This window comes from Cavia porcellus, unplaced genomic scaffold (assembly GCF_034190915.1).
Source record: "Cavia porcellus strain 051 isolate PalLab524CR breed Dunkin Hartley unplaced genomic scaffold, mCavPor4.1 scaffold_15, whole genome shotgun sequence".
Taxonomy (NCBI): Eukaryota; Metazoa; Chordata; class Mammalia; order Rodentia; family Caviidae; genus Cavia; species Cavia porcellus.
In genome coordinates this window covers 51,147,602-51,172,977 of record NW_026947498.1, presented here as the reverse complement: position 1 = coordinate 51,172,977, position 25,376 = coordinate 51,147,602, and the positions used below count along the sequence as shown (strand labels likewise).

The 25,376-nt window shown below is 35.4% G+C and overlaps 1 long non-coding RNA gene across 1 annotated transcript; it reads left to right on the top strand.

Annotated features, from left to right (window-relative positions):
* The first annotated feature begins 5,373 nt into the window (after positions 1–5,373).
* LOC134470574 (uncharacterized) lies at positions 5,374–15,497 on the top strand. Its single transcript, XR_010039514.1, has 3 exons — positions 5,374–5,464; positions 10,536–10,758; positions 14,741–15,497. It is a non-coding gene; the product is annotated as an uncharacterized LOC134470574 (long non-coding RNA).
* Positions 15,498–25,376: the final 9,879 nt, after the last annotated feature.

The following is a 25,376-nucleotide window of genomic DNA, read 5'->3' as shown; positions in this document are numbered from 1 at the left end:
GCTGTGTGCTCATTCTGACTCTACTTCTGTTCTTTCCCATGTAACCTCTTTCCTTTTTTTTTTTTTTCTGACCTTTCATCAGTTTGATCCATGTAGTATCCACAAACCAACAGAAAGTCTTATCAGTATAACATATAATTTATTGTTATTTTTCCTTATGGTCAATCTTGATTTTAACATGATTATTTTCAGCATTATAAGAATACATAGCTTTATTTTTTTTGATATTGGAAATCGAACTCAGGACTTTGTGCTTGCCAGGCATTTGCTGTGCCTCTAATGTACATCCCCCGCTCTGTATGACCTTTTGTAACCTTGATCATATTAAGACTCTGGGTCTTTTGAACAGAAAAATAAAGAAGAAAATGGAGAGCAGAAGACACTTGATCTTATAGAAACAAATAAATGTTTTATTTTTGTTCTTTGAAAGTGTTTTCTATTTTCTGTTATCTTTGCTTTTCTGCACAAACCTGATTACCATGTTGGCGATTCCTTTATGACTTTTGGTCCCTGAGTGACTAAAATAATGTGTTCTTCTAGTAAAATCTCAATGGAAAAACAAAAAAGCAAAGCCAAAGCTTCAATTTTCTGTTTTGACTCATTATACCTTTGGATGTGATTTTACATGGCGTAAAATGTAGCTGGTTTTCAATGATGAAAATGCTGAGATTTATTGGGCAAGATACTGTAGCAATCACTATGTAAGTCCTCTACAATCACTCAGTCCTCATAAAAATAATATTTGGAAGGTGCTAGACTCATTCCAATTCAAAGTGAGAAACCTGGGATATAGAGTAGTGTTTTTGTACTTCTCTGATGTCAACAAAGAATTTCTTTGCTCCATCTTCCTCCTGAGCTGTGGCTGCATGTATCATTTCCAGATGGGTATTGGATGGCTGTGAAGGTGAATTCACACTGTGCTTGGGCTAAGCATGTCTCATTTCATACTTACAGCCTTCTCCTTCTCCATATTTTGTGGCAAATACAGCTCTACTTTTATGCAAACACAGCACAGAGCCATGTAAGCAGGATACAGGCCAGGGACATACACCAATGAATAGCTGTGAATGTATCCAATGTCTTAGAATCCAGGTCAGAAGACAACAAGAAACTTGCTCTGTTTTCCCATTTCAAAAATTTTAATATACTTTTTATAAGATTTTTCAATGGTTCTAAAAGATCTTAAATTCTATTTACAACTTGACAAACTATATGGTTTTTTGTTGTTTGTTTTTTGTTATATTTTTAGTAGCACTGAAATTATACCCAGAGTGACTGTACAGAACCACATCCTCAACATTTCATTTTCTATTTTCAGACAGTTTCTTGCTAAATTTTCCAGGCTGACAATATATAGAAAATGCAGAGAAACAATTTTAAAAAGTATCAAGACAATTTAACAGAGAAATTAAAAACAATCAAACAGACTTCTGCAGCTGAACAATATAAACAAAATGTGAAATGCAGTAAAGGGAACCAATAGCAAAACTGATCAAACAGGAGAAGGAATCTTTAAGTTAGGGACAGATTGTTTGAAAACATACAGAGGGGAAAAAAAGAATGGAAAAAAAAATCTTAGATTTTTTTCTAGCATAGTATTAAATGATTTCTAGCATACTATTAAATGAACAAGTGTAAAACTCACTGATGTTTAAGAGGAAGTAGAAAAAGAGGAGGAGGAGGTAGAAAGCTTCTTTAAAGAAATGACAGCAGAAATCATTGCAAAACTTGGGAAAGATATAAACATCTAGGCACAGGAAAATCAAAGCTCTCTAATCAGAATCAATGCAAATGATATCCTATGGTATGTATATCAAACTGTCAAAGATCAATGAAAAGGACATGATCTTAAAAGGAGCAAAAATTCAGGAGTTGTGGTTAGTGCTTTTTAGTACAGTGTCTCAAGGGGCTGAGGCAGGAGGATCAATTGATTCCAGATTATTGAGTTCAGCCTGGTAAAGACACAAAACAAACAGAGTAAAACAGGTGAATTTAAACATATAAATACAGAAAAACAAATAAAGAAATAATGTATACTGATATTGTGTTAAATCTAGGAACAGCTTTCTCAGAAGAAGCCTTATGTTCTAGAGATAGTGTGATGACATGCTTAAGAGACAGATTAAAGAGTTCTAACACTCTTGTACCTAGCAAATTGTTTTTCAGAAATGAAGGAGAGTTAAAGACTTTTAAAAATAAATAACAGCTGAGATAGTCCATCACGATGACACTTGTTCTGAAAGAAATACTAGAAGGAATTTTTCAGACTGAAAGAAAATAACAGCAATGAATGTCAGAAAAAAAAAATCTCAGAGTATACAATTCACTGTAAAATTAAGCAATGTGAAACTTTGACTACTTAATTTAATGGTGATCTATAATATTATTTTTAATATATGGTTAAAGGAAAAAGTATTAAAATAATTGTGGCTATAATAATTTGTGGGGGGAAATATGTATACAGAGATATAATTTATAATGCCAAAATTGAAGATGTGGAGAAATAAATTTAAAGTTGAGTTTTTTGTGATAAATTTTACATTTTTGTCAAATATTTTGGTAGTTAAAAATTTTAAATATTATTTATTAAGATAAAAATATTTTAAGCAAAACTATCTTATCAGAAGCAGGGAATTAAAAAAAACATATTATTGATGAAAATTGAAAATAAAGACAATAAAAGAAGACCTATACAGATGAGATCTACAAAACAACTAAGAAACGGTTAATAAATCAGTCCTAAGTCTTTATCAATCAATAATTACTTTAAATGTCAATGGATCTGATTCTTTAATTAAAAGACAGTTTGACTGAGTGGATGAAAAATCAAATTGATCTATATTCTATTTTCAGAAGACTGACTTTAACTGTAAGGATTCAGATAAACTTAAAGTAAAAGGATGAAAAATATTTCATAAGAAGCAATTCAATACAGCAGTAGTGATATTTTTATTAGGTAAAAAGAGATGATTGTAATGATAGTGTGGCTAACTCAATAAGAGATATAATAGTCATAGATACATATGCACAGAACATTGAAGAATATGCAAGGAAAGTATTTGTAGATTTAAAGGAGCTACATAGTGAAATGCAGCAATTTTTAGATGGTTCAACACTCCACTTCCAAAACCAGAGAGAGAGAGAGAGAGAGACAGAGAGAGAGAGAGAGAGAGAGAGAGAGAGAGAGAGAGAGAGAGACTGGATTCTCTAGATTAAATGGGCCTAACAAATACTTATGAAACATTATGTCCAACAGAAGAAGACTAATATATTTTTCTCATCAGCACATGGGATATTCTCCAGGATAGATTATTTGTTCAACAGTACACAAATCTTAGGAAATTTTGAAACATAGATATCATCATGATTTATGTCTATGGCCCCCAGGCCTCATGCATTTGCACTTTTTATTGGTTCATTGTCCTGCACTTGGATTGATGGTGTCAGTGCTACACCCACCTAGGGGTGGAGCCAGCATACAATGTAAAGGGTGGAAGAAGGCATCTCTCTCTCTCTCTCTTGCCAGTTTCCACTTTGCTATTTTGCAGCCACCACGAACTGCAGGCCTGCCATGCCACCCTGCCTTGGAGCCAATTGAGTATGGACTAGAACCTCCAGAACTGTAAGAAATAAATCTTTCCTTTCCCAATCTTGAGCATCAGGTATTATGTCTCAGTGACGAGTAAAAAGTAACTAAGACAGAATTTGGTATCAGGAATGGGGTCATTTGCTGTGACTATACCTGACCATGTTTTACAAGAGTCTTTGGAAATGGCTTGTGGGCAGAGTTTGGAAAGATTCAGACATGTCACCTGGATGCACAGAGCTAAAGCAGCTTAGGCTGTTCTGTAGAGGAGATTCTGGTTGGAGTTCAGGAGAGCAGAAGGCTGATAGAAAACCTGATGGTAAAGATCAGGCTTGGGAAGTTTCTGCTGGGAAGGTCTGTACTGGTTGTTGGACTCCCTACAATGTGTGCTATGGCTTGGCAGAAAGTTTCTCGGCGTTTTGCTCATGCCCAGAGCCTTTTCCTGACCAAGAGCAATAGACTGATTAATCTGACATAGGAAATTTCAAGGCAGTGGAATGTTGAGGCTCTGGCATGGCTATCATTGTGGACTTTTAGCCAGCTTTATGTTGCAATTCAACAGAAAAGAGCCCAGCAGGATAATTTACAATCCTGTGAGTTTGGCCAGAAGGAAAACTCCAGTAAAGGTGTGGGTTGTAAAGATAGAGCTGACATTTTGGTTGCTGAGAAGAAACAGAGATATAACAAAGATGGCCATGGGACATCCCAGGAAACAGCAGGTCTCCACCCTTTGCAGCCTCAAAACTGCAAAAGTGAAAGAATTTGCTCAGAGGAGAAAACTGCAGAGCACCATAATCCAGAATGGCAATGTAGGCCACATGAGGCTCTAGAATGGTGGCAACATAGAGAAGCTTTGCTTCACAATCAGATTCACAGAACCCAGTGATCCAGGCAATCGACCCCTACAGGCAAGAGAGAGAAAAACCTGGCTACTGATGTAGCTGCCAGCAAACTTTGGTAGCATCCACATGGTGCTGATTTTAGGTGCAAGGAAAATGCACAAATTCTGAGGGTAAGACAGCTTCCACCTCAATTGCAAAGGGTCTGGGAGGCTAAGCAATGTGCCCCTGTGCGGGCAATTTGTAAAGATGTAAAGGTGAAGCCAATGGTACAATAGAGACCTCAGAAGTTTGGAAAACTCAGGAACGTGGATCATCCAAGGAAAGCTGCAAACAATGAGCAGAGAGGGTTTAAGAGAGAAGCTGCTGGAGCTGAAATCCCTGGATACGCTGGGGGGTGCAATCACCCAAGACTTTTAGAGCTTGCAAACAGATTGCTTCAAATGCTGAGCATGAAACTCTAGGACTTAATGTTTGCCCTAGTGGATGTTGGACTTGCTTTGTTTCCAATGCTTTATGTTCCCCTGTTTGTAACCTTTGGAATGGTAATGTTTATCTTGTTCCTTTGCTTTTCAGAACTGTTTAACTTTGTTTCATTTGTATAGGGGGTTACAGTTAAGAGTTTGCCGTAGATCTGGGAGGAGACTTGGGTCTTGGACTTTCAGCAATGCTGAAACTATCAGAACTTTGGCAACTCTTGGAAACTCTTGGAGATGAACTAAATGTCTTCTGTAGGAAGGATGTGCATGAGTCCTGGGAGACAGGGGTGGAATGTCATGGTTTGTGTCTGTGGCCCTCAGGCCTTATGCATTTGCTTTTTGTATTTGTGATTTGTTCATTGTTTAGCACTTGGATTGATGATGTCAGTGCTACACCCACCTAGGGGTGGAGCCAGCATACAATGTAATGGGTGGACAAAGGCATGTTTCTCTCTCTTGCCAGTTTCCACTTTGCTATTTTGCAGCCACCACGAACTGCAGGCCTGCCATGCCACCCTGCCTTGGAGCCAATTGAGTATGGACTAGAACCTCCAAAAACTGTAAGAAATAAATCCTTTCCCAACCTTGAGCATCAGGTATTATGTCTCAGTGACGAGTAAAAAGTAACTAAGATGGAATTTGGTATCAGGAACGGGGTCATGTGCTGTGACTATACCTGACCATGTTTTACAAGAGTCTTTGGAAATGGCTTGTGGGCAGAGTTTAAAAAGGTTTGGACATGTCGCCTGAATACTGAGAGCATCTTATTTCATCAGATTTTCTTTTTTTTTAAACTGTGATGAAATAAGATCAGTAACAGAAGGAACTTTGGAAAAGTTAAAATTACATGGAAATTAAGCACCATATTCAGGAATAACAAATGGATTAATTAAAAAATTAATAGCATTTTAAAAATGAGTCAATACAATTGAAAGCAGATTTTCAATGCCCTAAAACCTGTGGGATATAATGAAATCAGTTCAAGAGAAAAGTTTGCAGCAGGAAATTCCATTGTTTAAAAAAAAAAAAAAAAAGTCCTCGAAGGTCCTTATTTTGCACCTCAAAGGAATAGGTAGTGGGGCAAAAAAAAAAAAAAAAAAAAAAGAAAACACCAAAACAAACAAACAAACAATCCAAATAACTAGTGAAAAAGTCCTTCTGGATTGTACAAGTGAGACAGAGGCCAGTGACAAGAGCACCTGCTGATCAATCAGATTTGGCTTTACTTATTTCTTCAGAAGCTGACTTTTTCTCATTTTTAGTTTTTTTCCATATTGTACAGATAAATAATTTTTAGATTCTTAGTTAACCTCTGTTTTATCTCTCTCTCTCTTTTTTTTCTTCTTTTTTTTTTTTTGCCTTCCCACCCCGGAGAATCTATCCTTTCCCATGGCCCTTTGGTTCATTTCTACTTCTACTGGAGCAAATTTAGTCAACAGCCTAATCTGTCTCTTCCTGGACTTCTCTGCCTCTTTGGCTGAGCCATCCTTCCTCTTGGGCATCTGGGCCCTGCCACAGAGATGGGCGAGGATGAGAAGGGCAGGGTGCTGCTGTAGGCAGCAGCTTATGGAGGTCTTCCATAGCCTGGCTTCTTGGCTGCTGATGCTCCCGGATGCTGGAACCTTCAATGCATTTCAGACTTAAGATATTTTTAATAAACACAATGGGTTATCAGCATGTAATCCAACCATATATCAAGTGCATAGATGGACTATATTACCTTGTGAAATAATTTGGTAAGACTTTGTAATGTCTTAGAGGAGATAACCATATAGCTACTAAAATGATTGCTTTGAACTAGTAATTCAAGCAATTATTTAATGTGTTTTTCATCTTTTCTGCATTGTTTCTTACTTATCTATAAAATAAGGCACTTGCAAGTACTAGTTATGTCATAGGCATTTAGAATATTTCCTTAGTATATAGAGAGTTGCTTAGAATTATGTCTAATACTTAAATAAGACCACAGTAAATGTTGACTATATTACAATAACTTTGTATCAGAACATGTTTACTTGAAGAGAGAATTACTAAGAAAATCCAGTTATTTAGAATATTTACAGAGGGGCTAGGGGTTTAGCTCAGCGGCATAAGCACCTGCCTTGCAAGCAGGCGGTCGTGAGTTCAATCCCCGGTACCGATAAAAATGAAGAAGACAAAAAAAAAAAAAAAAAAAGAATATTTACAGCTGCAAATTTTTGCATACATATAGTTAAATCCGTTGAAAAAACATAAAATTGTAACATAAAACCAAAAAATATTTCGTGACTTTTAAAATTTTCCATTTTCCATAAAGAAAAATATTTTCAACATTTGGATCTCAGCTTAGCTATTTTGATACATTATCTCTTCCTTATGAAATCTGAACATGTTTGGTTAATTTCTTCTTCCTACCTATCCTTGGCAGCTTTGTCAGAAAATGTGTATATTCTGGCAACTTGTCAGAGAAAGATTCAGAGCTGAGAATGAGTTGATATTATAATGGAACCTATCTGATTAGATAAGTACATCACGTGTGATTTTATATGCTCATAAATATCAGTGTGTCTTTTCCAATGGTGGCGAATGGAGGGCAGTGAGAGTGGTGTAACTGCCATTTGTATGAACTACAGATTTTCAGCACACACAAGAAAAGTAGTAACTTTTCTTAAAAGGCAGTAAAGACCTAGACCTTGACATACTGCTTGATATAATAGTTCAGCAAGTTGTTGGCCTCACATCTTTTACTATTTCTAATTGCACAGTTGGTAGGTAGGATAAAAGTTGTCAAGTTAGGAAAATGGAGCTTTTATGGTTTGTACAAAGAGGATTTAATGTCACTACAAGTAGATGGATAGATGCTCATGTGCAGCTTTGGTACCACAGAGAAAGCAATCATTCTGACACTGGATAAAAAGTACCCCAAACTGGAGAATTAAAGCATCCATTTTTCAGTAGTTTGGAGATGCATTAATTTCTCAGAACCAGTCAGAATCCTTGAAATTTTTCTAGATTGTGTGCAAATATCTTTGAGAATCAATTAATTTATAAAACACTACCTTCTTGATTCCATGACTAAAAAGACACAAAAGTAAGAATAAAAAGACTTTTAAAAATGAAGGAAATAGAAACAAATCATTGACCACCTACTAGAGAAGATGAAATCACCTTGTATTAATAAGCCAAAGACCCTTGAAATCCAGGACATTACTAAAGCATACGAAGCTTTAATAGTTAATTAAAAGATTTAAATATGTATCCTCTCAATCAACTGAAGATGAACAAGGCATTTAGAAAGTCACATGGTTGATGCAAATTGCCTTTGCTGAAGTATAATGGTACACATAGGTTTGATTACGTTTTAGTTTAATTTTAGATTACCTTTTATTATCCATTTAGTTGGTTTTTAAAAGTTATATGGATTGGTTTTGCTTTTGTTTAAAATGATTTGTTTAAGGACCTCACAATACCTTTGAGTAATTTTCCATAATAAGTACGATCTCTGAAGATAACATAGAAAGAATAGGAAAGAATAGAAGGAATTCTCCAGGATAAATCAAAACACATCATAAGAAAGAACTATAGTTTCTAAAATCTAAACTCCAGGAGTCTAGATAACAGTTCCTCAGTTCCTATAACTTCAAAATGAAAATCTATGTGAGTTTCAGGTTCTGATACTCAAAACAATAGCATATTGATTTTGACAGCATGAGTGCTGCTAGCACTTTTTAAAAAGTATGTTTTTATTTATTTTTTATTAGTACAACTTTGCCATATATACTGATCATATTTCTTGTGGGCCTTTACATATGTGCTTAAAACATCTTAATTGTGGTTTTCATCCCCTTTCCATCCCTTCTATCATGTATATATTTAGATCTCTTTTTATATATGTATGAAAAATAATCATAAGAGATGTTTTTCATTTTTTTAATATGTGAATTTTGAGGAAAATTCAAGTTGAAATAAACTACATATTTATCTAAATATTAGACATAGGTATGGTCAGACCTCTATATTCCTTCATTTGTCTTTAAATACTATAAGAATAAATAACTTTCAGTAAATATTCTTTTTCATTTCTCTTTTTTTCTTTTTTATTTATTTATTTGTTTTTTGAGACAGAGTGACAGAGTTTTGCTATGCAGTTCAGGCTGGCTTTGCGCTTAACTTTGTAGTGCAGACTGGTCTCAAACTTGCAACAATACTCCTGCCTCAGCCTTCTGAGTACTGTTAGCAAATACTCTTATTCAGTACGTACAGAAATAAGCCATAACTTCAAAGAGATGACATATTAATTACTTCTGTATAGTCACAACCATATGTTTTCTATGGGGCTGGGTGATCAAATATAATTTAAATACTCAGAATATAGTCTTGAACTTTAGAATGTTTAGGGCAAATTGTCACACCTGCCATAAAGAGACTGGAGGAGCAGCTATGTCCCCTGCAGTGTGATGGATGGAGGCCACAGCAGTGGCCACAACTGCCCACAGTCAACCCCATGTGGTAGACCCATGCCCGTGGTCATCTAAATACAACTCCCTGCTGAGTCTGCCTCTTAGTTCCCCTCAGTATAGGGCATAAAGGCAACTACCAACTGAACAACCTGATCACAGCTGAGATCAGTACCCCGGGTTAGAAGGTAAACCTGGAAAAGTCAGAAGATTTAGGGAGAAATAACAAATGGGCCAGCAGTGCTATCCCCAAGAAAAGCACAAGGCTGTTGGAAACTGCAAAAACAATGTGCCCTTTATTGCAGGACTAACTTCTTCATTGAGGGATAGAGTTGAAAAGGAAACTGAATACAGTGCCTAAAATATTGCCTGAGTTTTAAACAGGTGCCATGTTGGGAAGAGATGGTGTGATATGAACATCTGTGCTGCAGATTCACTAAGGAATCCCAGGGGATCCTACCAAAGTGACTGGATGAGAGACAAACTTGGGGACGATCAGGATTAGACATACATTCCCTAAATTGAAGTTCAGGCCAGATAAGACAAAGAGCCTGCACTTCTTGATGGGAGGCTAGATCCAAGAGATGGCTCTCAGAGGTAGCTGAATCCGAAGGTGATGGCTGCCTCTGGAAATCTGTTTGAGCTGCTGTGGTCTGGAGTTCATACATGGACCTTTTTCTTTTTTAAGACTAGTCAAGTGCAGTAGTGAGAAGGGGGAAAGAGTACATGGACCCCTTAAACAGAGTGTGGAGGACTGCCACTTCATCCCAGACCAGACCCAATGTGGTGCACTAAGTTGTGATCAGTGCAGGCTGTACAGGGGTAATTTCCCTAAATTGCCTTTTGGTTTGAATAGTGAGTCTGACTGTGACAGTTGATACACTGGGTCAACTTGACAAATTTAGAAGTTTAAGCAGCAGGGTAGGAGCCGGTGTCCTCACTTTGTAAATGTCCTCAGCTTTTGCAAAAGGAGGGTGCATAGATGGTGTGAGTGCTATACCCACCCAAGTGCAGGAACCATGCATACAATACAAGGGAGGGAAAGAGGCGTAGGTATGCTGCTTTTGCTGTCTTCTGCTGCCTTGAACCCTTGCTCTTCTGGCATGCCGCCCTACCTTGGACCCAGCTGATTACAAACTGTGAGCTAAATAAACTTTTCCTTCCTTAATTTTGGATGTCTGGTATTTTGTTTCAGCAATGAGACAAAAGTAACTAAGGATGGCACTGAATCAGAGATCTTGACTCCACTGTCTACATCCATCAGAGACCAGTGATCTGACTGCTTCCACATGTACCATGTGATCTGGGACAGGGCTTCACTTGAACCATTTCCAGTGTCTGGAGTTTATACACAGAAGGACCTCTTAAACAGGGTGTGAAAGACCCTGTGTCATCCTCCCCCAGGCCCAAATGTGAATGTGAGTAGTGTGGGCTGTACAGAGGTAATTTCGGTAATTTTCCTAAATTGGTTTTAGGTTTGAATGGTGAGTCTGGCTGAGGCTCTGAATGTGTCTTCATGTAAGCAAGTGGGTCACCCGTGTGCTGACCTAGGCTTGTCCCTCACCGTGGCCATAGTTGAGTCCTTGGCCATGAGACTGTGGGACTAAAGAATGAGATAAGGTCTCCACTGAGTGTGTGATTCCACATAAAATTCCTTCCCAGAATTGATCATAAAACATGTTGCTCATTAACAGCAGCCTGAAACTGGCTGTTGTGTACCTTTTGCAAGAACACTTTGTCCCCTCTTTCATACCCCTTGTCCTCTTACCCCCTTATCTAGCACATCCACCCATAATCTCCTCACCATTTCCCTCCATGTGAATATGATCAATAAGCATGGAGGTTCCGGCTGCCTCATGGCCTTCTGTTCCCTTCGAACACTGGCCATCCCACATCCCCAGTGCACTGCCATTTTGTCCTTGCTCTTGTTTTTTCCTGTGTACCATAACACCTTGCAGGAGGAGGCTGGTGTTCACCGTAGAGATTCCTGATGCGGGCCAGGGCACCTATTCAACCCACAGACTGTAGGTTAAGGATAAGAAGACTAGAACTTGCTGGTTTCCAAGACTGAAGGTCCTGGAGTGAAACCACTCATTTCGAAATACATAGGAACTTTTCTGGATGCATTTCTCTCTCTCTCTCTTTCTCTCTCTCTCTCTCCCTCTCTGTGTGTATGTGTGTGTGTTGTACATTTTTTGCCTTTCTTTTTTGTTTTAGTCTTTAAATTTTTTTATACTTTCCTTTACTTTGTTTTCTTGTTTCTATTTTTCCTTTAGTTTATTCTCTGATTTTTCATTTTCTCTTTTTTCTTGTCATTTATTTCTATTACTTTTATCTAATAATATTAAACCTTTTTACTCCTTAATAGGGTCTTTTATTGTACTTTTATCATCTCTTTCTCATCTTCCACTGGTTAGTTTTTCAAGTTTTACTTTTTCATGGTCCTATTCCTGACACCTTGTACCTTTACTTTTATTACCACTAAACTTTATGAATCTATAATTAACTATGTGCTATTATTGTTGAATAGTGTTCCATTATTAAAAATAAAGTTTTTCTATTCATTAGATATTTCCTGTTGGTCAATTTTGGGTTGTCTTAATATTTATAGTAAAATTACAGATATCTTTTTTGTGGTTAATGTTTGTTCTTAGACTGTGTCATTATTTATTCAGTTTATACTTATTTCTGTCATTATTCCTGATTTTATTACTATAGGCAAGATAACACAGTAGTTGCTACCAATGGTTTTCACAGAAAACCAGTATCTAGGGTAATAAACAAAATTTAGGTCTTATGTAAGAGAAGTGAGTATTGGACCAGAACTCTGCAGCCTCACTTCACAAATAATCTCCAGTGGTTGGGTCCTGGGAAAGAGGCAAAGATCACTATTTAGCTATCCCCACAGGATATTCCTGAAAAGCAGACATTAAATAAATAGGTCCCAAACTGGCTGGAAAGCTATCTACTATAACCAAGCTGCAAGCCTTAGCAGAGAAAGCATAAAAAATAGAAACATGAGAAGACTAGGCCACAAATGCCTCCCCAAACTCCCAATTTCCCTAAAGTTGTTCTAGGGGATACCAGTGGGGAAGGAAATCAAAAGTCACATGGTCAAATTATTTGAAAGACTAACAGAGATTAAACAAACAAAACAACAAAACCCCAAAACTAACAACGGAAAAACAAAACAAAAACAGATCAACAAGGTACAGGGTTACTTTTGGTTTACAAGTACTTTTGTATTCAACCCCTGCCACCCCCAAAAAAATGGTTCACAAACAGAACCATTCAGCAAAACATTGTTTGTATTTGCGAACTGTATTGTGTGACAAACACAACTGTGGCCATCTTTCCCACATAAGCACCAATCTAGCCATCATTTTGAAAATCATAGAACAAATTAAGTTTGTGAACCAAGGTACCATTTTATTGGCAAATTCAAAAATAATATGACTAATAATTCAACTAAGCAAAAAAAATTCAGTGAGTCTACATCAGACACTAAGAAAAAGGCAGTTGAATTAAACAAACGAAGCAAAAATGATTTTCCAGCAAAGAAATTCATTGGGGACCATTAAAAAGTACCAAATACAAAGCCAGGTGATTCAAAATTCTATTGAAATTACAGACAGCAGAAGCAACCAGTGTGTGCAAAGAGTGTCAGATCTAGAAGATAATGCTATAATTGGTGATTAATATTGATCTTAAAAACAAGAAAACATGGAAAATTGATCCAATCTATAGATGATACCAAGACTAATATAAGATTAATTAGATTTAGTAAAAAATTAGAAGATAGCACAGTTTTTAAAAGAACCTGTTCACAGAAAAATTTTCAATTATGAAAAAAAATAATTGAATATACAAATAAGTGAGGCATATGAAATTTCAAATAGCCAAGATCTGAAAGAACCACTCCACAACTCATCTTATTTATAGATGTTATGATCTTCTGTATATAAGACTCAAAAATTCCACAAAAGGGTTTCTAGAATTAGTAGCTAAATTTAATAATGAAGCAAGGTATACATAAATTTAACACATGAAAATCAATAGCATTTCTGTTTACCAATAATGAACTCATTGAGAAAGAAATTAGGAAAAAATACTATTTACAAGAACAGTAAGAAAAATGAAGTACCTAACAACTGACCTAACCAAGAAAATGAAGAACTCTAAAATAAAAATTCCATCACTACACAAAATGAGAACAAAGAGGACATCAGAAAAAAGGAAGATATATTTTGTTCTTTGACAGGAAGAACCAGTACTGTGAAAAAGGCTATACAGTAAAACCTTGAAAGAATAATTTGTTCTGCTCAAAGTCCAAAACACTTGTATATCAAAGCAGCAAAAGAAGGAGAGAAGAACCACTTGTGATCATGTGATGTTCTGAATGACATTGTACTTGCAGTGGAAGACGTTGCTCATTTATCAAGTTAAAATTTCTTAGAAATATTTGTTTATGCTACGGAACACTCTCGGACCAAGTTACACAAAATCTAAGTTTTGACTGCACTTCCAATACTGATATGTAGATTTAACACAATCCCAGTCAAAATACAAACAGCATTCCTCACAAATCTAGAGAAAACAATTGTAAAATGGATATGGAACCAGTAGAGACATGGAATAGTTAAAACAATCCATGGTTACAAAAGGAAAAGAAGAGACATCACAATTGCACTTATGAAGTTGTACTACAGAGATAAATTACAAAGCTAAAACAGCATGACACTGGCACAAAAACAAACCTGTGAATCAATGGAACAGGACAGAGGAAGGGGGAAAAACTTCAGGCACATTCAGCTGTTAAGTATTTGACAAAGAATCATGAATATACGCTAGCAGAAAGGTAAACACTTCATTAAACACTGGAGGGAAGATTGGGCATCCACATTCAGAAAATTGGGTCTAGGCCCAAATAAGTCATCATATACTAAACTAAAATAAAATTTGATCATAGGTATAATTACTAAAACAGAAATAATATGCTGGGAGGTAAAATAGGTAAAACTCTTGAAGATATAATCATAGACAAGGACTTCCTACACATAACCGCATGAGACAAGATATAGTACTAAATGTCAACAAATGGGCTCATAAAAAATTCAAAATGTTCACAGTGAAGAAAAAAACATCAGAGTAGAGACAATTCAAGAAATGGAATAGTTTTTTGTCAGCTATCTCTCAGATATGTAACAACTAGAATATATAAAGCACACAAAAAGAGCTTGCAAAAAATAAAGTATCAGATAAAAAATTGACAACTGAAATATATACAATGTCTCAGAAAAAAATTACAAGTGGCCAATAGACATGTGAAAAGATGTTCAATATTGCTGGCCATTAGAGAAATGCAATGTAAAATGACACTGGGATTCCATTTTATTGCAGGAGATATGGCAGTCATCAAGGAAGCAAAGAATAACAAAATCTGGAAGAACTATCAGGGGAAAAGGAACTCTTCTACATTGTTACTGGAAACACAAACTAGTATAAGTACTGTGAAAACCAGTGTGAAGATTCCTTAAAAAACTAAAAATAGAAATCCCGCTTGAAATTCCCAGATATTCTCCTCCTAGAAATCTTCCCCAGTGTTAAAAACACACCACAGTGATACTTGCATATAAGTCATAGTAGCTTCAGCAGCACAAGTTACAATAGCTAATTCCCATGAATAGATGAATGGCTCAAACAAATATAGCATTTTTACACAATCGAAACTGCTCTGTTGTAAAGTGGATACATTTGAGCCATTTGTAGATAAATAGATATACTTTCAGACCATAATATTAAGTGCAAAAAATCAAACACATAAGCATAAATATCATGTGGTTTCTCCTATGTGAGAAACCCAAAATATAAAATAAAGAGCAAAATAAAAGCTAGATAACAAGAGTAGGAAGACTTTTTTTTAAATGGGGAAGGGTACAAAAGGTGGAGGGGCTGCGAGGGAAAGAGGATAAAAATATATTGAAAGAGAAGAATAAATGGAAATACATTTTTTGCAAATGGGAAGAAAATCATAAGATAGAAGGAGCAGGGAGCTAGTGGTAAGGTACAGGCTGAAAAAATAATTAAAATGTGTTATGTACAGGTACCCCACTCATCAGAATCATCAGCAGCAGCAGCATCAGTGTAATCATATGCACCTCAACACATAATAAAAATGGAAATTAAAAGAAAAAATGTCTACATCAAGTTACTGGAGAATCAGTTAAATATTGGTCAATCTATCTAATCTATCTATCTATCTGTTCAACTTTCATGGTATTGGCACAAAGTTTCTCACACAATTTTAAAGGAGTAGAGGTTTACTTTCGCTCCTGATTTGAGAGGTTTCAGGCTACGGTGGGAAGGTTCCCCAAAGCAGAAATACTTTCATTTCATGGAATGGTGGCTACCACAAAGCTTCCCACATCAGGGCAGTTAGGAAGTAACAGGGGAAGCCAGCCAGCAAGAGACACAGCCTCTGATGACACACCCTTCAGAGATCCACTTCCTCCTCTGCTCTTCCCCCCACTCTTTCTCCCTCCACTGCATTAATTCAAAAATCATGGAATCAGTGCACTCAAGTGTTGAGTTTTGCTTGAAATATTTGGTGAATGTTTATATATTAAAAATGTATTACAGCAGCAGCAAAAAGACACATTGCATTCATCTTCCACAAAACGCATCCTTCACTTTGAGCACTGCCATCAGCCTTGCCACTTTCTGAGCCAGTTTTCTCTTTGGTCTTTCTGAAAACACAGTCAGTGCTACTGCTAGAACATTTAGCCTATAAAAATATAACAGTGTGTCCATATCTACCTCTTCTTCCAGTGTGGCACCTGGAACTTCTGACTCTTCCACAAATTCAAAATGATGAAAAGAAAATGTTTTAAATTCATTCGCAACATCGAGGCAGCTGCTACAATGCAACTAAAAATATTTGCCAAGATAAACTTCTATAATAGCTTGAGAAGATATTGAGAAAAAATGGGTTAAGTGTGTTAGAAGTGAGGCAAATATTTTGAGGGGGACCAGAGGCAACATTTCCTTTAGCGTAATACATTTTTCAAAAAGTGGTAAATACTTACTGTATCTCTTAAGTACAGCTCTTACAGTGTCTGCCTCTATCCAAACACCTCTCTAGGAGTCTCTCAATTGTGTCGAGTTGATAATTAAGATTATCAACTTTATATAATTTTATATACATTCTGTAAAGCACATGAATAGCTAGAATGCAATTATGAATCTATGCATTGTTGTTTACTTATAACAATTAGATGAACAATAAAATATTTGTCATGGGACCGATATGTCAGATTAGGTACCAAAGCACAATATTGAATAATTTGGGGAAGATAATTATTAAAATACATTTATTGATAATTGGAATTTGTATCTATGAAGTCTGTAGTCTTTTAATCTATCTCTGCCTTAGGATTCTGATTCAAGAATAGGATTCATTTCAGAGAACTGGGTTTAGTAACAAGAGCAAAGCAATCCATGCCTCAAAGGCTCTAGGATGGTTACCAAAATAGAGAGATCAAAATACAGTTATTACCGTCAGGGATCACACCTGGAATGTGGCAAGCACTGAGCTGTGAGCTCACGTTCCACTCTGTGGTTCACCTCCAACAGCAGGAAAGTGGATGAAGAGTGCAGGACCTGCCTGATTGGACTTTTTCCTCTGCAGTCTTTAATGATATGCCCATTTTAATTTGCCCATTATTATACTGATGTGTCTTTTTACTGTATGTGATATCCAAGGTAGTTCAAGATTTAAATTATTTTACTTTTATTAATACATGTTCGCAGTACATAATGGTTATATTCACTGTAGGGAATTGTTACATACACAGAACACATTTCAATTGTTTCCCTTTCCCTAGACCTAGATTTTATTTTTCCTGCATCAGCTTCATTTATTGTCTTATAAATTAAATTTGCACACATACACATTAACAACCAGACTAGTGAACCAAAGAATGCATAAAATGTAAAACAATTATTTACTTCAGCAAGTGTATTAAGGTACACTTTTAGATACATCATCCACGTGGAATCACAATCTTTTCTCTCTGCCTTTTTTTCTTAGTATCTGTCCTTTATTTCATACTTTATAAACATTTTAATTTTTCACAGAAAAGTAACTATGTGCTATTTAAGCATGCGTGTCAGAGTTTTTCATTTAACATTACAAATGTGACTTAGCCTCATAAGTTATCCATATTTCAGAATTAAAAATGTAAATATGTACTCATCATGTTAGAAGACAAACCTACTATATTATGGAAACTAGTTACTAGTTTCATAGTCATTTCTAAATGTGTTTATGTTCAGGAGCATAAATAAACTTAGGCTTTTGCCTTTTTTTCCCTATTAAAAAACTTCTACCTGTTTCACAGTATTGTGGAGTAAATTCAGTGTTTTACTATAAACCAGAAACAAACACAAAGTTAGTGATTCACTGGACATGGTTGCACACACCTGTAATCTCAGCTCTTGGGAGGCTGAGGCAGGAGGATCACTCTGAGTTTGAGGCTATCCTGCACTACAAGGCCAGCGTGCACTATATAGTGAGACCCTGTGTCAAAATAGACAAATGCAATGACTCAAAAGATTATTTTAAGAATCAGTTTCCTGAATGTCTTTTATTTAATTTCAGAGAAAGTTTCTGATACTTTAATTAGATTAACTTTGCCCTGAAGCTGATTTGGCAACACCCTTTTGAAGCAGCCTCCTTGCCAAGCAGCTGGATTTCATGTCAGTTTCCAGGATCTTGTTCTCATGGGATTATTTGCTAAACTCATTTATTTGCTAATACTGTTGAGGACCATCCCTGCAATGCATTCTTCATCTCCTTTATTTTTCTCGAGATCTTTGTTATGAGCCCTAGTTTCCCCAGTGCTGGTTGCTGTCCCTGCCAACAGCACCTGTGCTTGAGCATCTGTCTTCCTTACCCCTGTCTGCCTCTGGCCTTTGCCTTGCATCTCTCTGAGGCTCTTCTTTATCCCTGAGCTTCAGCCCTGTTCCTTCCTCAGATCTGTCTCTGCCTTGGACAGTGGAGAATACTGGGCAGCTAACTTTATCCTAGATATTTAACGGCATTTGCTGCACATTCATAACTTGACTGTCCTGCATGCCACACATTTGGTTCCTGGGCTTTTGTGCACTGACAAGCTGTCTAAAATGCACCTTGAAAATCCTAATACTTAGTTACACTATCCTCTTTTAGATTGAGAGTATGTTTATTTGACTCAGTTTTTCAAACATATTCATGGCAGACACTATCATCTTACATATTATGCAATTTTTTCTAAATGCCTTGGGAGAATGTTTTTTGCTCAGTTCAGTGACAAATACGGTGAGAAAAGTGAGGTGCTTTAAGACAATCTTTTTTTTTTTTTCTTTACTTGTGTTTAGGGTTGTTTACTGGGCAATGCTCATGCAAACAACGGCTATACCCCTGAGACTTATCCTGGCCCTTCTGATTTTTTTTTTTTTTAAATGGGATCTTTTGTTGCATTTACAGGCTCACCTCAAAGTTGAGATCCTCTTATCTCTACCTTCTAAGCAGCAGGAAATATAGACTGAGCCATAACACCTGATTTATTACAAACTGTTTTTTTCCCATATGTTTGTGGCATTGATTCCTCTTTTGTAAAATCTCTTCTGCCCTTAGCAATTTGAAAATCACTTTTTTGACAGGAAAATGAGCTATGTGGTGCTTGTTCTCCATTTACCTTTTTCTTTCCTTCTTTATCCTTTCCTTTTCCTTTAAACCAAAAAAAATCATCTTTTCTCTTTGGTCTTTGTACAAGTCTGTGTTTAATATATCTCTCTAATATGGTCCTTAGTAATAAATGACACTTCTGGAAATATTTGCATATTTAACTTGAAAAAAATCTTTAAAATTGGGGTGATTTTTAGAGTTTTGTAAGAAATGTTTTAAAATTTGTTTTGTTTTGTTTTGCTTTTGAGACAAGGTCTTTCCGTAGTTTAGGGTGGCCTCAAGTTTACAATCTTTTGCCTCAACCTTTTAAGCACTCGGATGCTAGGTGCATGCCACCACTCTTGTGTTCAGTCAGTTTTTGTATGTGTATTCCTTTTTCCACAATAGTTTTCAAGCATTTACTGTGTATGTATTACATTTGAAAAATGATACAAAACAAAGATAGATAAAATAAGAAAAACATCATCTAGGTAAAGAAAGTACATACAATTCTTCATTGGACTTCCTTTCCGTAAGAGACTTTGAACATATTTAGGTAAATTTTAGTTAAACTTTATTTTCCATTATATTTATGATGAGGAATTATACTGCAGGGTAGTAAGTTAATCGCTGTTTTATGATTGCACATTTCCTTTGGTCTTTTGTATTGGTATCATCAATGGTTTTTCTAAAGTGTGATACTCATATTTTGCCTAAAACTTATCAATTTAAAACCTTGGCCACATTTATGCTCTGTCTCTCTCCCTCTCTTTCTCTTTTTCTTTCTCTTCTCACAGAGACCCACTGACACTTGAACCAAAATTTAGTACTCTCCATTAGAGAAAGTTTTACATACATCTAAGAAAAGTATTTTCTTGCACATAGTATGTAATATAAAATTTGATATAAATTTTATATTCTAATATTTTCATTTATCCTCAAATTTCCTTTTAAATTTAAAAAACAAAACTTTAGGAGAAAAATAATAGCTAGATATTACTTTGATAGCTAATTGTTCTCACGCTGGATTAGTCCCTGGGGGTTTTCTTTTCTGTTTTTATTTTATATTTTAGGATTTTTATTATCAACTTTATAAATGTTCTTATTTTTTATTAGACTCTGGGTCTTTTCTCTTCCTCCCTTCTTTCCTTTCTTCTTTCATACCCCATTTCTTCCTTTTCCCATTCCTTTCCTTTCCTTTCCTTCCTTCCTTCCTTCCAATACTGGCATTTTGGAAAGTCCAACATGGTTTACCTGTAGAAAATCTCGTATCTCATTATTCATTCACAGATACGGATTTCACAGTTTGAGCATTATATCCAGCTTATATTTGTCATTGGTTTGCATCACTAAACACACATGCAGTTAGTTTGGTAAATGGTAATGTTACGCTTACACATTTATTTAAAATGCTTTCTACCAGAGGTCTCCATTCTAAAGGAACCGTCACACTCCTGTAATGAGTAAGTCATTTGCAGAGCAAGGATGCAAAAGTGTGAATGTATATGTATATATATATATATATATATATATATATATATATACACACACACGTATATATATGTATATATATATTTGATGTTTGTATATATATATATATGATGTTTTTATATATATATATATTTGATGTTTATTACCTTTGTGATTAAAATGGTGACTTTCTGTACATTTATTTGCAGATTTTCTTTCAAAACTAAGAAGCTGCCTTCTCCATTTCTCCTCCATTACTATGAATATAAGAAAAGTCTTGTGACTTTTATTTAAAGCATTATTATATATTATTATCATTATTTTTATGCTTAAATTCTCCCAAGTTTGGCACTGGGATTCCCTTCAAGATGACAATTTTCTTACCTTTCTTTAATATCTTCCCTATTTTTGGGGGAAAGAAATTATTCTGGACTCCTTTACAAGTAGTCCTTGCTGGTGGTGAGGGACCCGATTTGTGTACTCTGGGGTATGCTAAGGGCTCGCATCTCTTCACTACTCCTGTGTCCTTTTAATGAGCAAATTTGTAAGGGATATATGTAAGGACAATTCTAGATTAACAATTCAGATTTAAATCAAATGCTACAAGGCTCTTCAGCATTTTCTCTCATTCCATATTTATATATCCCTTCAACAATAACAACCCTGTTGTTATAAACTTTATTATACTCATTTTATGAGATCTTTTTGTACAACATAACAATTTCAGAATTGCTACACCAAAATGGTGATGCACATAAACATACTAAGCAAGCCTATTATGCAATTTACAGATGTCTTTGTTACATTACATTTTCTTCTTAGACAATAGACTACTGAGTGTGTAGTTAGGATTCTGTACTCACTGGTTTCTCCTTAATTGTATTTAAATATTTGCTTCTTTTTGTGTCCTTTCCATTTGTATTTTTAAAACATAAAACATGTATATTACAAAAATCAAAGCTCAAAATGTTTTCTTAGAGCCCCATCATTTTCAAACCTATTTGTTCTTCATTATTCTTATTCTAGAGTTCAGGTGCCACTTTTTGCAGTTTCTAATTTATTTTTCCTGAATTTATTTCTGCAAATTTTAGGAATATATAAATATAACACACACACACACACAGAGATACACACACACATGCACGCACGCACGCACTTTGGCTTCACCATAGACTAAATGAAACTAGTGGAGAAGAATTTAATGAATATTCTTTGAAAAAAATTTTCCATGTTATTTCAGTTTGTATCCAAGCCTAAAAACGTATTTTAGATATTTGAAATCTTCTTTTTGAAGTCTGGTGCCTCGTGTTCCCTTTTTTCATAAGATTTCAGCTGATTCCGTTTCAGCAAATATTCTTCCTCCTTGGCAGAATTCCATTCATGGCAAAAGTTTTCTTATCACTTCCTATCCTCACAATGATGAAACTGTCAACAAGAAAAGTCAAGAATGCATTCAATTGACTATTTTTCCTTGAATAAGACAACCATCTGCATTGGTTGCAGTTTTCATCAGTGAGCATTTATTAAAGGAAAATGTTTGAATAAATGTATGAATGGCTATGAACATGAATTAATCAGTGAATAGACTTGTGGTAGTTTTCTTCTATGTTCTATGAACCAATCACTCATCCTCCTATTTTTCTAATAGCTTATTGTGAGCTGCAGTGATGTCACTCATGCTCTTTGGTTCTGATGCCCTAACCACACTTTCTCCAAGGACATTTTGCTATTATCTCTGTGATGTTGAAAAATATCACTTAACTTCTCTGAACTTCTTCACCTAGAAAGTGTGAAATAAGAATGATGCCCTCACAGAGCTCTTTTGAGAGTGTATCTAAAGATGTGTATGCAGTCTTCTGTTGTTAACCATAGAGTGAAGTCTGAAAGCTTGTATTATGGCTTCTATAATAAAATGGTAGCTATTTTCTCTTTCTTTGTTTCGTTTGTTCTCATTCTCTCTCTCTCTCTCTCTCTCTCTCTCTCTCTCTCTCTCTCTCTCTCTCTCCTGTTATTTCTTTTTGCTAATGCTTTGGGAATTGATAGAAAACTAAGGCGATTAGCATTATTATTGTTTTTTTTTGACTTTTCTTACTTTAAAACATAATATTCTGTTCTACACTATTTCAACTGACATTTTGAGACATATTTATAATGCTGCAAGCTGACTGTTATGACAGACTGCTGGCATAGCTGGTTGGTAGAATGCATACTTTGCTTAAGATGGTCCTCTTCTATGAGATTCAGTACCACAAAATCTTGAAATGGTGAATTAAAGAAGGCATTTAAAAATTTTTTTGTGAACAAGTAACAATAAAAATAAATAGTGTAGAAAAATAATAAATATTCAATCAATATCTCAAAAAAAGATTTTGAATATTAAGGTTCCATTATCATAAGAATTAAAGGATCCTGTCAATAAAGGAAGTTAGGTATGGTCAGACATGGTGGCACACACTTGTAATCCTGGCACTAGGGAGACTGAGGCAGGAGAATTACTGTGAGTTTGGCCACCTGGACTACAAAGTGAGCTCAAGGCTAGCCTGAACTACATAGCAAAACCTTGTCTCAAAAAGATCAATCAACAAACAATAAAAATATAAAGGAAGTTAGGTAATAAAAGCATTAAGTAAAAATTCGCATAAAACTTAACTCCGTCTTAGAGAAGAGGAAATTCTGTAGGTCCTCAGTCATATCATTCTTTTCTTTTCTCTTTATTATTTGTATGTTGATGATGTTTTACTAAATTAACATCCTTTCAAACAGTGAACTAGTGATTCTTTTTCAGAGTTGAGATGACAGATTTGTGTATAGATATGAGGACTGGGTATATTTTATATTATTTCTGTCTAAGGTATTCTGGAAAAGTCAGGGAATCTATAGCTTTTAAAAAACAGGAATATGTATATTACAATTTCAGGCCTGTTAAAAGCCCTGCCATACAGAGCCTATATTAACATGCCAAACAAATGACTTTTTTTAGGTCACAAAGAAAGCATTTATATGACTAGGATTAGTTTAGGTTATGGATATGAGAACCAAACACTCAAAGTCAAGCTCCTTGGCTGTGTAACCTGGGCAGTCCTATGAGGCTTACCTATCGATCACTTCAGGGAAACTGGAATTAATCTAATGCTTTGATAATCCTTCACTGAGATGCTTAACAATTTTTCTAAGGGACTCACATTCTAATTTTTCACTTGACCATAAAATTATGTCAATGATCTTATACAAAATTAATTATTTAAAAATATCATTTAAATGAAAGATGAGGATTAATGAACCAATACTACAAAGATTTGGGTATAAACATCAGTAAGCACTGAAAAATGTATACAGCTTTAGCAAGTGTTTCACATAATTGATATAATCCACTGGTGACTGGGCCCATCTCCAGCACATATAATTCAATTGCTTCATTTCGTGGACTCACGATATGGTTAAAAAGAAAAGAAAGAAAAGCAGAAAAAATATGGTGTACACGTAAAAGAGAGAAAGGGAATTAAACAAGGGCACTTAAAAGTGAAGAGCACACTTGTAATCTCAACTTTCTGAGCCTGGGGAAGGAGGATTACACATTACCATCCAGTCTGGGGACTTCACCAATTTAGCAAGATTCTGTCTCGATAAATAAATAAATAAAGGTTAGAGATGAAACTCGTTGCAAAGACCCTGGATTCAATCATCGGTATTGCAAAGCAAAACAACTTTAAGATTTAAGTGAGAGAAAGAAATCAAAATTAAGAATAGTTATACTTCTTCCTAAATAGTAGATGATGGTCTTGAAAAACTTACCTATTTAGTTTGCTTTCTATTAAGCAGACTCACTTTAAGACACAGTTAATATTAGGATTATCCTTGATCGTCACATGAAATAGTGGTAATAGTGAATATGGCATTTTATTTTTATCTCAAGCCTGTTTTAAGCACTGTACTAAATGTGTTAGTGCATTTAACCTTACAGAGTTTTATGATGTGGGTGCCAGTCCTTTAAGAAAGGAGATGAGACTCAAAAACATGAAATAATTTGTCAAAATTATAGTCAGTGCTGGAAACAGAGATCTGGATTCCACTTTGACAGTAGATGACAGAGCCTGGTTTTCAAGCAGTATATGCATCATTGCCTCTAATACAAAGTAGGTATTTTCCAGAAAAATTGTGAAATTTTTTTTTTCTGGACGACCAGAGGTGTAATTCAATGTTTTCCATTCATAATTGTTAGCTCTTTTACCATGGCTATTGTGTCCTCAAAAACATACTTCTTGGAGAAAATAGAATAAACATGGATTTGATTTCTTTAATTTCACCATTCCCAGATCAAACAGCCCACATACAGATGGGATTAGTAACTGTTTAATGCTTCTCACGGCCCCTTTTCCCAGCCCACTTGTTCCCAGATTGAGGAAAAAGTGCATGGCAAAGGTGATAATAATAGCTTAGAGTTTTAGGCTGTCTCAGCCTCTCCCCTCTGCCAATAAACAGATTTTAGTCTCTAGGGCTGTCAGATGAGCAGCTTCACAGATGCTAAACTTCTTGCAAATTAAGCACATGAAGGAAAAAAAATACAATTGCAGCAAGTGCCACCCTGCTAATGGTTTCAATAGGGACATTAGTGAATTAAGGAGGTATGGGAAACTAAATCTCTTAATTTTGCTTTTGGCAGTATGGCAAATGTTCCAAGTTTTAAAATTAATTTTACTATATGCTACAGTGAATTCTTTTAAAAATCCATTGATAACAGTGTCCTTTGTTTTCTTTTTTAAAAAGATAGACTGTTTTTGTAGCTATCTGGTTGGCCACTAAGAGCTGACCTATGCTCTAGCCAACTGCTGCAATTAGTTGATGGATAATTCAGCATACTTT